The following is a 13,091-nucleotide window of genomic DNA, read 5'->3' as shown; positions in this document are numbered from 1 at the left end:
CATGTAACAAAACAGTTATCAAGAAAGAATTAAAGTTACAATATTTAGTCTGTATTAATCAAAATTAAAGAAAATATCTTATTTTTATGAGTCTAACATTTTGTATCTAATTTATCTTTTATTTTAACAAAGGAAAACTATCTCTTCAATTCCATCAAAGACCCCAGAAGGATATATATTACCTAAGTAAATAGGAAGTGCATTGTAAGTGACTTCTAAAACTCTAGAATTGACAGAGATGTCTTGCTGCCTGAACAGTCACCCAGAGTTCTTCTGTTATGTTGGGGCACCCATCTTCAGCCCACAGGCCCATAGTATCTGGAAGACTTTTCCATAAAGCAGGGAATTTGAAAGACTGTTTAGCTTATATTGGCAGTTTGTCAGTCACTTTCTTCTGTGTCCTGCAGAATGTCTGACAGACTCATGAAGCAGGAACCCCGAAGGACCATCTCGCCTTTTTTTGGCAAGTTTGGCAGTTATTTTTCTGTGAGCTCTGCATGCAAAGTTTATATAGTATACTGTCAAGCAGTTCAGGCAAGCCTGGCAAGCTCTACAAGGAGCCTCTTTGATGCCCATCATCCTCTTGAAGTAGATTGGTGCTGCCAGAAGCAGACATGTTTCACTGTTGAAAAAAGTCTAAGTTCTTAAAACATTTTAAATGCCATATTCTGTAGTTTTTGAAGTATTGAAAATTATCTAACTGAAATATATCTCTGTATATTTAGAAAACCTAACTAACATGACTGCAAGTTTGACTATTATAAATGGCTATTTAATTTGTAATTTTAAATTATGCATTACATTTTAAAATGAGCTATATAAACATAATACTTTAAATAAGAGTAGAAATATATGTATAACAAAACTGACCTTAAATTTGTATCCATAAACCAAAGTCCATACCATTGTAAAGTATTCATTTCTATACCATATTGTTATGCTGGAGTCGTAAGACCCCTCAATGAGACCACCACAGAGCCGACTTTCTGTTACAATTACACAAGGTTTCTTTATTTTATAGGCTTGCCAGCAGGGGCTGTTTGCTCCACACACTGATGAGGAAGAATGGCCCTGAGCTCACAGTGCAGGGGGTCTTTAAAGGGAAAAACCCCAAGCAGGGAGTTGTATGCCTTGGTGTTGCTGGATTGGCTAGGGCTTTGAATCAAGAAAGGATTTTTGTAGCTTTCCACAAAACCACCCAAAAACTGTTAAAAAAAAAAAAAGTTTGTCTATCTTTTGATTGGCTGTCCTCCAGTCTCTGGGCAGCCAGGCAGTTTTGGGGTTGGTTGTGACTTTTCTCTGAATTTACAGGTACTTAGAGTGGGATGCCTGCTAAATCTCACAAAGATGGGCCTTGGGTTTAAAATGGCTTTAGTCTTGTCTCTTCAATACCCACCCCCCTTTTTAGAAAGATTTACTGTGACCATTAACTACTTAAAGTCAACCCCCTTTAAGTGAAAACAAGCATTTATAAACAATCATTTTGGGGATTTGGCCATTGTTTTTTACAAACTGCTTCTTGCTGTTAGTTAGGCAAAGTATTTAAAGTTCATTGAGATGTTTTGTGGGTACTTGTTCCATCAAACCATATTAACCTGGAAGGAATCCATAGAGAACCTCTTTGCAAAGTGACATCTTTATACTCAAATTTTTAAGTCAAGATACCTTTAAAATATATATGCTGGCTTAGCTTAGAAGCTCCCAGAATCAAATGTGTTTTAGCAGTTGGCTCATTCAGTCCAAAGAAAACACAATAATACACATAATCCAAACTCTGTGTATTTTCCATTTTTACGTGGCTTATTTGTTTTATATTATTTTTACTGTCTCTTAAAGACTTTATTTTATTTTTAAAAACTTTCTTTTTATAACTGCCTATACTCGTTTTCCTTTCTCCCAAGTTTATGTACATTTCTTAAACTGTGTCTCGTTTGGAGGTGTTCTATGTCTGAATCTGTCCTACTGTGCATCTGAAATCCTTTTCTGACAAGGAGCTTTTTTATTTTTAATGGTAAATGGTGTGGTCACTGCAGCCCTCGGTGCTGGTTCCAGCTCTCTCAGCCTTTCAATATGTCAGAGGTATGTTTACTGCTGGCTCTCAACCACCGAGCCTCCTCTCCCTGCATTTAGGTTCTTTTGAGGCAGGTTTTGCCATATAGTCCAGACTGGCCTAGAATTCACAGTCTTTCTATATCTGCCTCTCTTAGGCTACCATTACAGGCATGTACTGCCACACTTGCTGGGACCAGCCCTGTAGTACACAGCCTTTGGAGGATAGCCAGTTTCCAAATTCTAACAAGAGGTAAAGCGAGAAAGTCAACAACTATTACAGAAATGCGAGAGCCCTAAGTGGTTAAAACCACTGTGAGGCAGAAGGCAAAGTCAGAGCCTGACTACGAGCAGAGTGCTGTAATTAATGCACTGGTGTTTGCCCAAGGTCACACAAGCAGGCCTGTGAGGTCAGAGTCCCAGTTCGACGTGGTTTAGTTTATGAAAGATACCACTGCAGTTGGGTAAGGGAAAGGTCCGTCTTTCCTTCGGGTGGCATGCAGTTGATGTCCCCGGAGAGAGGAGAAATACCGACTCCTTCCCATCAACACAAGGATCAATTTTTAGAACTAAAATAATACAGAAAAGTAAACTAAGGCCACCGAGATGAGTCAGTGTGAGTAAAGGTGCTTACCTACGTTTGATCCCGGGCCTCACGTGGTGGAAGGGGAGAGCTGACTCCTGGAAGCTGTCCTCTGATTTAAGCTCCTTCCATGGCTTGTGCAAACCCCACCCCTATAATAAGTTTTTAAATAATGAAAGAGTTGCTGAGAGCATGTTTTCTCGCACGTGGCAAACGCTTGGTCAACAGTGCACATCCAATCCACTCAACCTAGAAAAAGATGAATCAACGGAAGTTAGTAACCATCACTGAAACACCACCAAGCTGTCCTGCAATGCCGGCGCTCAGAAGGTGCAGGCAGGAGGATCAGCAGTCTCAAAAGAAAAGAACTACAGCTCAGGAAGTTTGCTCTACAAATACCTATGTGGTAGAAATGGTCTATATAAAATCTTACACAAATGAAGGACAATGCATTTGCAAATGTAAGCAAATGTGTACTTCACAAAACAAGCAGACATAAAACTACTCAATATAGTTATTCACCCAAGAAATGAACACACTAACACCCCAACACCAGAATGGTTAAAACAAAAAAAGCCTGGCAACACCAAATACCAGATACCTAGTAAGATGGCATGGATTGGTAACCATGTGTAACACCTCAACTACCATGCACCACTGCAGGTGCACTTTGATGTATTTCATGAGACCCAGCCAGTATCCAATCAGGAGAGTGGTGTTTGTCTCAGAACTCAGTCTCCGCTCCTTGGTATATACCCCACAGATGCATACCTCAAATATCCACCCTGCATGGCCAAAGTTGCATGTAAAACTGACTCTGCCAACAACAGGCTGGCTTTAAAGGGTGGGGAGGAGTCCCCTAAAATACTACACAGCACAGAAAAAGGGTAGAGGGAGGTGATAATTACCCAGAAAAATGTGACAACTTCTAGCCTGTCTCAGCCACTGCTTCTCAAAGGCATACACTTTCTGAAACCACCAACAGTGACCTAATTGAAAGAGACCAAATTGTGCTGTACCCAAATCGTGCCTTTAAGTTGATCTGCATTTATGCCCCTTGTTCTGTTTTTAGAATCACCTTGAAAGTTTACTCTGTCCGCTTCTCTGTTTCCTGTCACCTTTCTTACTCTGGTGTCACCATCCCTAGGCTGCAGCCTTGGTCCTCTTGTTCACAACCAAGGGAGTCACACATGTCCATGGATTTGACCATCTCATCTGCACTATGGATTCTCTGGTCTTCACCTTCAGCCACGTTTCCCTTCTGAAAGTTCACTTGATTGTATTTCTGGCTCCCTCCCCAGTTCCCCTTCCAGAAGGTCCTCTGTTGTAGCTGCTCCTGGGCGTCAAACTGCTGATTTTTCTCAGGGTGTGATGATATGTTCTGTGTGCTCTCCCCTTTTGTACTGGAACTCGTTTATTTGCTCTCTCCTTTCTCCAAGTCTCCTACATTCCAGTTTGTCATAGCCAGGCGCTTTAGCTGTACCCTTGGGCATTCTCATTGAACGCTGCAGCCACACTGGGAACTATCGTGCGCTGGACTCCCTGTCAGCTGCCACTGCCCCTGTCCAAATCTGTAAATAAATCTTCCATTTTACACTTATAAAGATGCCTATATGTCACAGTGGTTCTTTTTTCCTGGGCTCTACCCTTAGCACATAGGCTGTGCTCATATTTTGCACTTGTAGATAGTGTATGTATCTTTGCCTGCAGAAAGCCATGAGGCCACCAGACCCACTCATGTAGGGTAAATATAATTTGTAAGGAAATTGGAGGGTTAGGAAAAGTGGGTACAACTAAGTCACAAAGTGTTCAATGTCAGCACTGGGTAAGAAGTAACATACTCAGGTGTGATCCTAGCACTTGGGACAACCAGGCAGAGGGATTTCAAGTTCTGGGCCAGTAGAGTCAACACAGGAAGCCTTAGCTCACACTATCAACAAAAGCGAAGAAACTGCTTCTTGAGAGTGACAGCCGTCGTCCTGAGTTGGGTCTGAGCTTTCAATCTCACGTCAACCTGTTTAGAGGAACAGAAATGTACCATGTAACTGGCTTTACACACATTCTACCTCTAGAGTTACACATGCTATGTTCATTTGTCTTACATACTTTACCTTTCAAATCTACCATGCGCAACACCGTCCTCTGGGCTGCTGAAGGAGTAAGTCAGACAATGTATTGGCTACAGTAATGTCTAAAAGTAACTGGCCATGAAACCTCAGCACACATTCATTTGAAGGGCACGCTCCATGAAGGCAGCTAATTTGGCCGTTTTCATGCGTGTCAGTGGTTCAGAACACTCAATGTAAACTCTGACGCTGGTTCTCTTTGGGCGTGGTACATTCTTCCTCCTCTTCAGAGGACCATCATGAAGTTTCAGCACAGAACAGAGAGTGTACTTTTGGATGCTGTAGTCAGACAAAGAATAGCATCTCTCAGCAGCATGTCAGGCTTTGATGACAAGGAGGAATCTCTTCTCTATTCTGGATCTTTACATTTTCTTCAGTGTCTGAAGGTTTAACATTGAGTGTGACCGTCTCTGAGGGTCTTTCTGAATGAAATCTGTATCTCGGCTGTGGTATCATTGCAGATGGTCGATTTGGAAGGAAGAACAATCTGAGGCCCATGGGGTTTCCAGGACAGAGATCTTTAAAAATAACTCAAGTATTTTATTTGATAATAATGTTGTTAATAACTTTTATTAAAGCAAGAGGTTCTTATGTTCAAGGCCAATCTGGGCTTGTATTCTAGGCTAGAGTTCTGTTTTAGTTAGGGTTCATAGAGAGACCTTGTCCCAAAAGTAAAGATTTGCATTTAATGAGCACAGTGTACCATGCATTATGCAGAACACTGGATAGGCAACATATTTATTCTCATAAAATGCCAGGGGTGGTGGTGCGCGCTTGTATTCCCAGCATTTGAGAGACTGAGAATTGCCATGAACTTGAGGCCAGCCTAGACTACATAGTGAATACCCAGCCAGACAAGGCTACCAGAACAAGATACATCTCGATAAACAACAACAAACAGTAATCCTAGGGGAAGTTATAATTTCCGTAAAAACAAAGATGCTATTCAATCAGCCAACTTTCTTCCTGCTCAGATGACTCAGCTAAGCCAGGAGCTCCTGTGAGACCCCTGGGCTGCACATCAGAATCATCTGGACACATGCCGCTGATGAGGTGCTAGCCAGGGACCCTGATTTTCCAGGCCAGAGTGCTTGGACCATCCCTATTTCCATTTCACAGGTGATGCCATCAGGCAGCCAGGATGAAGCGTTCTGGTTCCCAGAAAGAACCAATGCTTACAAGTAGCCAGGTTACTCGTGCACTACACTCTCCCACCCCCACGAACAAGACTTTCGTGGTTCAGTTTGGTACCTTCATGTAGAAATGTTGTTGAGTCAGCTCTTTGCTTGAAAAAAAAAAATCTAATTAGCTTTTCTGTGTTCCAAAAATGAACGCTAGATGGCAAGCAACACATAAGAGATCACTGTGTTGTTCCAAGTGTTTATTTCTGAAACATTTTATTTCTCATTCAAATAACGACCTCAGCAGATTTTGGCGTCAGTAATGTAGTATTCAAGCCAGTGGTGCTGATCCTTCATCACTGCAAAACAAACAAGCAAATAAATAGCCAAGTAAACAAACAACGCAGGGGATTCTTTCTGAGTTGTGCTGTGGGCTGGCTCACATTCCTTCACCCAGAGCTGGGGGACCCATGTATGTGATGCCCTGAATTTTAGCTGCCTTGCGCATTCATTTTTTTTAAGGTAGCTAGTTTATCAAAAACATATACGAAGTGCAAACCTGTCGATTGTTGTCGTATTTGAGAATTCTTTCCCTATTCGTGTATTTTCATAGCCTTCTTAAGTAATTGACCCATATCACCCATCTGATTTCCTTTCTCGGGCGCTTGTGGCAGCCTCAGCAGAGGGCGCAAAAGCACCACTCTCCGTTACTTCAACCACTCTAGAAACTTCCTGTGGAAGATTCAGACTCGGGCGAAATCTGTGAGGAATACAAAGAACTGCCGGACTGCATTAAAGAACAGCAACATTTTCACTGCCGTAGTCTCAATGTCCCGATACCCTCAGCTTCCACTCTTCCAGATGGCGGCAGCTGCCCAGCGCCCTAGCTGTGCTCGGGGCAGGCGGGACTGGCTGCGCCTGGGAGCCGAGGGCTTCTCCAGTCAGGCAGTGTTCCGTTCGGTGTTTCTTTACTGTCTTCTCTTTTCAAGTGTGGAGTTCTCCCATCACCTATCAACTTTCTCGTAAGGACGGGGGAAGTCTGGGGCTTGCAGAGGCTCAAGCGCCAATTTACAAATGGCCACATTCTTCCAAAATACTGTCTAAATTGTTTAACCTGGACTGCAGAGCCATTCAAGATGGTACCAACACCAGACAGAGGGGCCAGCTGGATGCGTTTAAGCTTCAGCAATATACCTTATCGTCTCTTGCATGAATATTCAGAGCAAACTGTGTTTGGACTTGCTCTTATTTTTACTAATTCTACCCCCACCTTTCTTTGTGAGCCCACCTGAACTCTTGTTTGTCTAACTTCTGTTTACATTGATGCACATTCTTGATCTTACGTTATCTGTGACTTCCTCCGGGAACCCTAACTTTTGAGGGTCTGCCTTTCTTCGTTCATAATTAGTAGTTGGCCAGCCATGAGATCAGTGTTAGAGCGGAATTTGGCATTCACAAGGCCCAGGGCTCAATCCCTGGGAGCAGGAATAACAGTCCAACATGGCGGTCCACGTGTAATCCCGGCTGTGAGGAGGATGAAACAGAAGGATCAAGGATTCAAAGCCATCATCCTTTACCATATCCATATGGATGGGGCCACCCTGAACTAAAGCAGAGAACCCTGAGCACAGTGCTTGCTGCGCTGCAATACTAATTGTTCCTATTAGTATTGGAACTAATTCTTCCTTTGCGCCGTTATCAGTAACTTCTCCTTTGTGTTTTCATTACTGAAGCACAGGACTTGGAAAACGCCAAATCGATCAGCATTTAATGACATCTCTTATGCCACTCATACTGAGGAGATCTGAGAGCAGGACTGCAAGCATGCCTGCAAACCATAGTTTATCTAAAATTCCAAATTGCCCCTCTCCCAGAGACGCAAAAGACCAGGGTGTTTAGTATTTGATATGTGAGAAATCAAAGACAGCAAAATTCTATGGAATATCCCAGAACCTTGCAGATCACTTCGGACTCAAAAGTGACAGAGGAGAGACAGGAGATATAAAAAATATGATAAACTTTCTTTTCTGCTACAAAATTGAACAAAGCTATGTGATCATGTAGCATTCACAGGTAGTGAGAACTTTGAGTGGTCAGGTCAGCATCAGACTTAAAAAGCCAGTCAGTCTTTGGTTCTCTGGGGGAGCAATTTGCATGATTACGATAATCCTCACCCCTCCACCACTCAAGGCTGGAGAAAGAACACACTGTGAAGATAAGATTAAACCGGAGTACATCCCTCCAAAACCTCCTGCGAGTTCCCAGCTAATCCTCCGCACTGACAGGACTCTGAAGCCTGGCTGCTTCGCTGACCTATTTACCAAGAGCCGCTTTTTTCTGTTTTGATAGAAAGACACAGCTAGGTCCTTCTTAGTCCCTGCCCTAGCTCAGACCAAACTAGCAAACATCAAGGTACCAGAGACTATCGTTACAGTTCTTGTTTCCGTTTCACCAGTCTCGACAAAGCACAGAACTGTGGGAAAGCCTAGCCTGAAGGTCACATGGCCAACCTCCTGCAGATCTCTATATCTGTGCTGCGAGTGTCCAGTGTGTTTCCCAAGCTTCTCTTGTCACTGTCTAGAACACTGTCCCCTCTGGGTTTAATGTAAAAGCCGTGCTATCCTGAATTTTCAGTCTATCTCTCTCTGTCTTCTGAAAGATCAAGGGGATTTTATAGCATGACAAGCTTCAGGGTCTCACCTTATATCTATAAAATTTTGAAAGTGTGTAGCTGACCCTGAGTGATTCTAGCTTTGTGGGTTCTTCGAATAACTCAAATACACACATAAGTGCAGGCGCCTTTACCAACGGAACTAGTGTCAGCACCAGGCTTCTTCATCAGACTTCATAGCTGGGGTGTGAGAAGCGTCAGTGACTCGTTGCTAGATAGGTAGACTATTAATCTTCCTACATCACCTGTGCTTTTATCTTTGGTTTGCCTTTATTCTTTCTTTGACCTCACTTTGAATTGGATATTGCATATCCAAATAAGTCACCTTAAGCCTGTTTTACAACATGGCAGGGAACAGATGACTAGACAAACATGTTAGTAATTATTATATCCAACTTCTGTAGAGAAAATTATATTCTTGGCAATAAATGCCCAGTGAGAACCTTTGAATGTGCTGGAGAAAGCGGTGTGTGTATGTGTGTGTGTGTGTGTGTGTGTGTGTGTGTGTGTGAGAGAGAGAGAGAGACAGACAGAGAGAGAGAGACAGAGAGACAGAGAGAGAGAGAGAGACAGAGACAGAGAGACAGAGAGAGAGAGAGAGAGAGAGAGAGTCTCCTGCCTAACAGGAAGGAGAAAATTGTACATGTGAATTAAAAGACTACCTATTTATTAATCATTTTTACATTTTTCATAAAAGAATAACTGCACCAACTGGGCATGGGGTCCTACACCTGTAACTCTGGCTTTCAGGGGTCCGGGGTAGGGCTGTCTTGAGTTCACAGGCTGCGTGGGATGCATAGGGAATTCTAGACCAGTCTGAGTTATAGGGCAAAATTCTGACTCAAAAAACTACCCTCCCCACAAAAAACAGGGGGACTTTGAACTTTCCTATTTCTCCTCACTGTGCTAATTGTATATGAACAACCTGAAATGCTCTCATTAGAAACAGTGATCTGAATGTCTGGGAAGGACACACCCTCTTTTGTGCTCCTTTGACCCTCAACCCTTCCACCATAATCCCCGTATTAGTGTTCATGCCTAGGTCACTAATCCCATGAAAGGCATTAATTATGGGTTCTTCAGTGTGTGGTCCTTGGGTTTGATAAACTTCCACGCAGGGAATTCATTCCGCCTTCCACTGGTGTGGAAGCTTTCATGAGTCCCAGTAAATGGGGCCAATTAAGCCCAGGATTTCCAAACACGGTCTGTGTGCTTTATCTGGTGTGTGTGTGGGGGTGGGGGTCAGATGCAGACATCAATAAACTGAACCACTAGGAATAAGAAAACAGGGAAAACAAGCTAGGAAGGCAATGAGCATGTGCGGTAAAGATCTGGAGGAGCCTGGTGTTCACTCCAGAGGCTGAGGCTGAGGCACCTGGAGTTCAAGGTCAGTCTGGGCTATGCAGTGAAACCCTGCCTTGGGCACACACATGGATAATAAATTATACACTTTCTATATCATAGTTTTACACACATAGACACGGTGAATTGAGAAACATCTGACATAAAAGCCCATTGTTGAACCGAGGCATTTTCTCAGGCCCTGGACTGGTGAGCCTGCCGCACCCTTTCAGTCATCCTGGGACAAAGCTGCAACCTGGGCAAACATTTGTTCCAGCTAGAAGCACTCAAACGGTCAGATCACTCCTTCAGTATCGACTCTTCCACCTCTCGCAAACGGGGCCAGAGTGCTTCAAGCGCGCAGAGAAAGGTTAGCAGATGTGAATGACACTTGTCACCTCTCATGTCACCTGGCAGGCAGAAAGCTAATGGTATAGGAATATCAGGAGAAGGGAGTAACTAGCATACACCCAACAGGAACAATCCTGTGGAATCTACTGGAATAGGTTCCTGGGTGCCAAGGGTGGGGCAGCTGAGCTCTACCATCCTCGCTGTTACCCCACAGCACCAATGCCCATTGATGGAAATGCGTGGAATTCAAGAGCAATGGCCAATGAGATCTGCTGAAAGATTTTGAATTTCCTAGGGAATCAAATTGTTTCTTTTACACTCACTATTCTTCATTGTTGAAAATAGTAGAGTCCTGCATCTCCACAACGGTATTTTCGGCCAGGTGACTATCTGCTTCCTTCTCCCCTTCCCCCCGGTTGGTGTCCAGTGACCAAGGACTTTGGAGTCAAACACACCTGCATTCGGCTCGGTGTTCATTGACTTTATTATCTAAGGTTGTATGTGTGTGTGTGTGTGTGTGTGTGCGTGTGTGTTGGAGCTGGGAGGGGTGAGCTTCAGGAAAGACCAAAGTGGGGACTTTGGCTGTTAGGGCTGTGGTGATGTCAAACCAGATGGCCCTCCTCATTCGAGTTGGTGGAGACAAAGGTCAGGTGATGCTCAGAAGTGGATCCCAAGCTCAGAGTCCCTGGGCAGTCTCCTTGACGGAGCGGCTGTGTGAGGAAAACTCTTGATGGTGTTCTTGTCTCTCCGACTGTTATGTGATCTTTGCACATTCTGATTCTTAGCTGATTTCTGCCTAGTTTTGGGCGGTTCACTTCAATTTTGACTTCAGACAATGGCGTCACATTGTGGCTGTTTAGGGGGCACAGGATGGAAGTTGTCTGATGTTTCAGGTTCCCTAGAGCAGGATTTGGAATTGTTTTCTTGACTCTGGGGCTTCCAGACATTCAGTAGAGCTTCAGTAGAGGCAGAAAGACTTTGAAGACAAAGAGCCATCCTAGAAAAATGACAATAATGTAGATAAAATGAAATACAAAGAAGTAACTTCTTAAGGGAATCTAAACCATGAATAGTCAATGCTCAGAAGTTATATTTCTACTTCATCTTCTGAGGAAGGAACCCAGAATGTCACTCACCTTCTTCCTCCACTAGGGGGAGCATATTATTTAACACAGCAGATTCTCCCAATGAGATCTGGGTGTGGCAGCTGACTTCTGAAAAATCTCCATAACTGGGAAAATGAAGCAGAACCGTCACTCAGTCCAGGCCAATCTGGGCTACACAGTGAGACTTTGAAAATAAAACAGAACAGTAAAATAACTAGAGTAAATTACCTACCCTGAATCCTGAATATTTTTCCTTAGAGGTTTAAAAGATTGGAGGGTGTCCACTCACGGGGCAACAGGCAGAGGAAATGATTCAAACGTGATGTTTCCTATAGTCTTTAAAGTTTGGAACATAAGAGTCAAAATACGAGGAATAGATTTGCTTCAATTTTACTAAAGGCAAAAGGAATAACATATGTCACAAGCAAGGTGGCATCTGTGGATTTTAATCCCTTTGCACTCAGATTATGAGGTCTTTAAAATCACATGGAAATGTTTGCACTTTCTGTCTTAGAAAGCTGGAGCCAGGGTTCACTTTTGCTTGTGATCCTGCACAAGGATTTCATTCAAACTTACGTCTTCCTCTCATATTCTTGGGTATAGTTTGTAAAGCATGTTTGGTTACATTGAAAGCTGGATAGAATACATGTTAAGATGATGGGATGGGAGGCAATAGCAGAGAGATAATCCTCTCACAGAGCATGGAAATCCTTCAACCGCAAGGCATCTGGGCCAAGGCTGCCTCTGCATCATGAGACACTAGAACCCAAGGTCCCTCCTTGGGTGATTTTGTGTGCCTTCACGGGATTCACAGGTTGAGACACTTGCCTAAATGTTGATTATTATTTTATCTTAGTGAAAACAAATTTAGAAATACCTGTGAAGTTGGTTATGTAGAAATAACGGCGTGCATGGTAGCACAAGCCTGTAGCCAACATTTGGGGGACTCAAGCAGGAGGATCTTGAATTTCAGGTCAGCCTGTGTTACATAGCTTGAGGCCAGCCCAGGCTACACAATAATATCCTTTCTCAAGAAGAAAAGAAAAGAAAAGAAAAAGAAAAAGAAAAGGAAGGATAGAAGGAGGAGGAAATGGGGGAGAGAGGAAGTAAGAAAGTTGTGTTGAGTCCAATTTTTCAGATTGTTTGAAATTCTAGACACTCAACTTTCTATCGAAGCCATGCTTTGGCTCCAATTTAAGGCATCCACTTCCCCAGTGCTGGGATTACATCAAACCTAGACAACAACTTTGAAATAAATGGGCCTTTTTTCCTAGTATAACACTTCAGTTTGTATGTGAGTATCCATTTTTCATAATTCATTGTTATCATGTATAGTGTATTTACAATTGCTATGAGTTTTGTCAAGTTGGAGGAAATCTATGTCTGGCCAACTTAGCTCATCTGTTTTCCTTTTCGTTGAACATATGGATCAAGTTTTCTGAGACTTGCTCTTATCCCTGACCTTTGACCTCTTCTTGGATTTTTCTCTCTGGTTGCCTGATGTCTTCTAATAGTATGGCTCATACTCATGAGTTAACACAACCAACAAATGTGTTTCCAGCTCTGCATGGTTTGGGGAGACGCTCTTCTCTTGAACAGCCCAGTCGGAGATTTCCTCAAACCAGGGCTTGGCTGTGTATCCTCCAAATCTTTTGGCTTCATTTGTTTGGCTCCTTAGCTCTCCGAATGTATACATGCTTCCCTTTCCACTAAGCTCCTTTTTATGCTGTCTTTTTCCCAGAT

Source organism: Chionomys nivalis, chromosome 16, assembly GCF_950005125.1.
Source record: "Chionomys nivalis chromosome 16, mChiNiv1.1, whole genome shotgun sequence".
Taxonomy (NCBI): Eukaryota; Metazoa; Chordata; class Mammalia; order Rodentia; family Cricetidae; genus Chionomys; species Chionomys nivalis.
Note: the sequence above shows the minus strand (reverse complement) of the source record.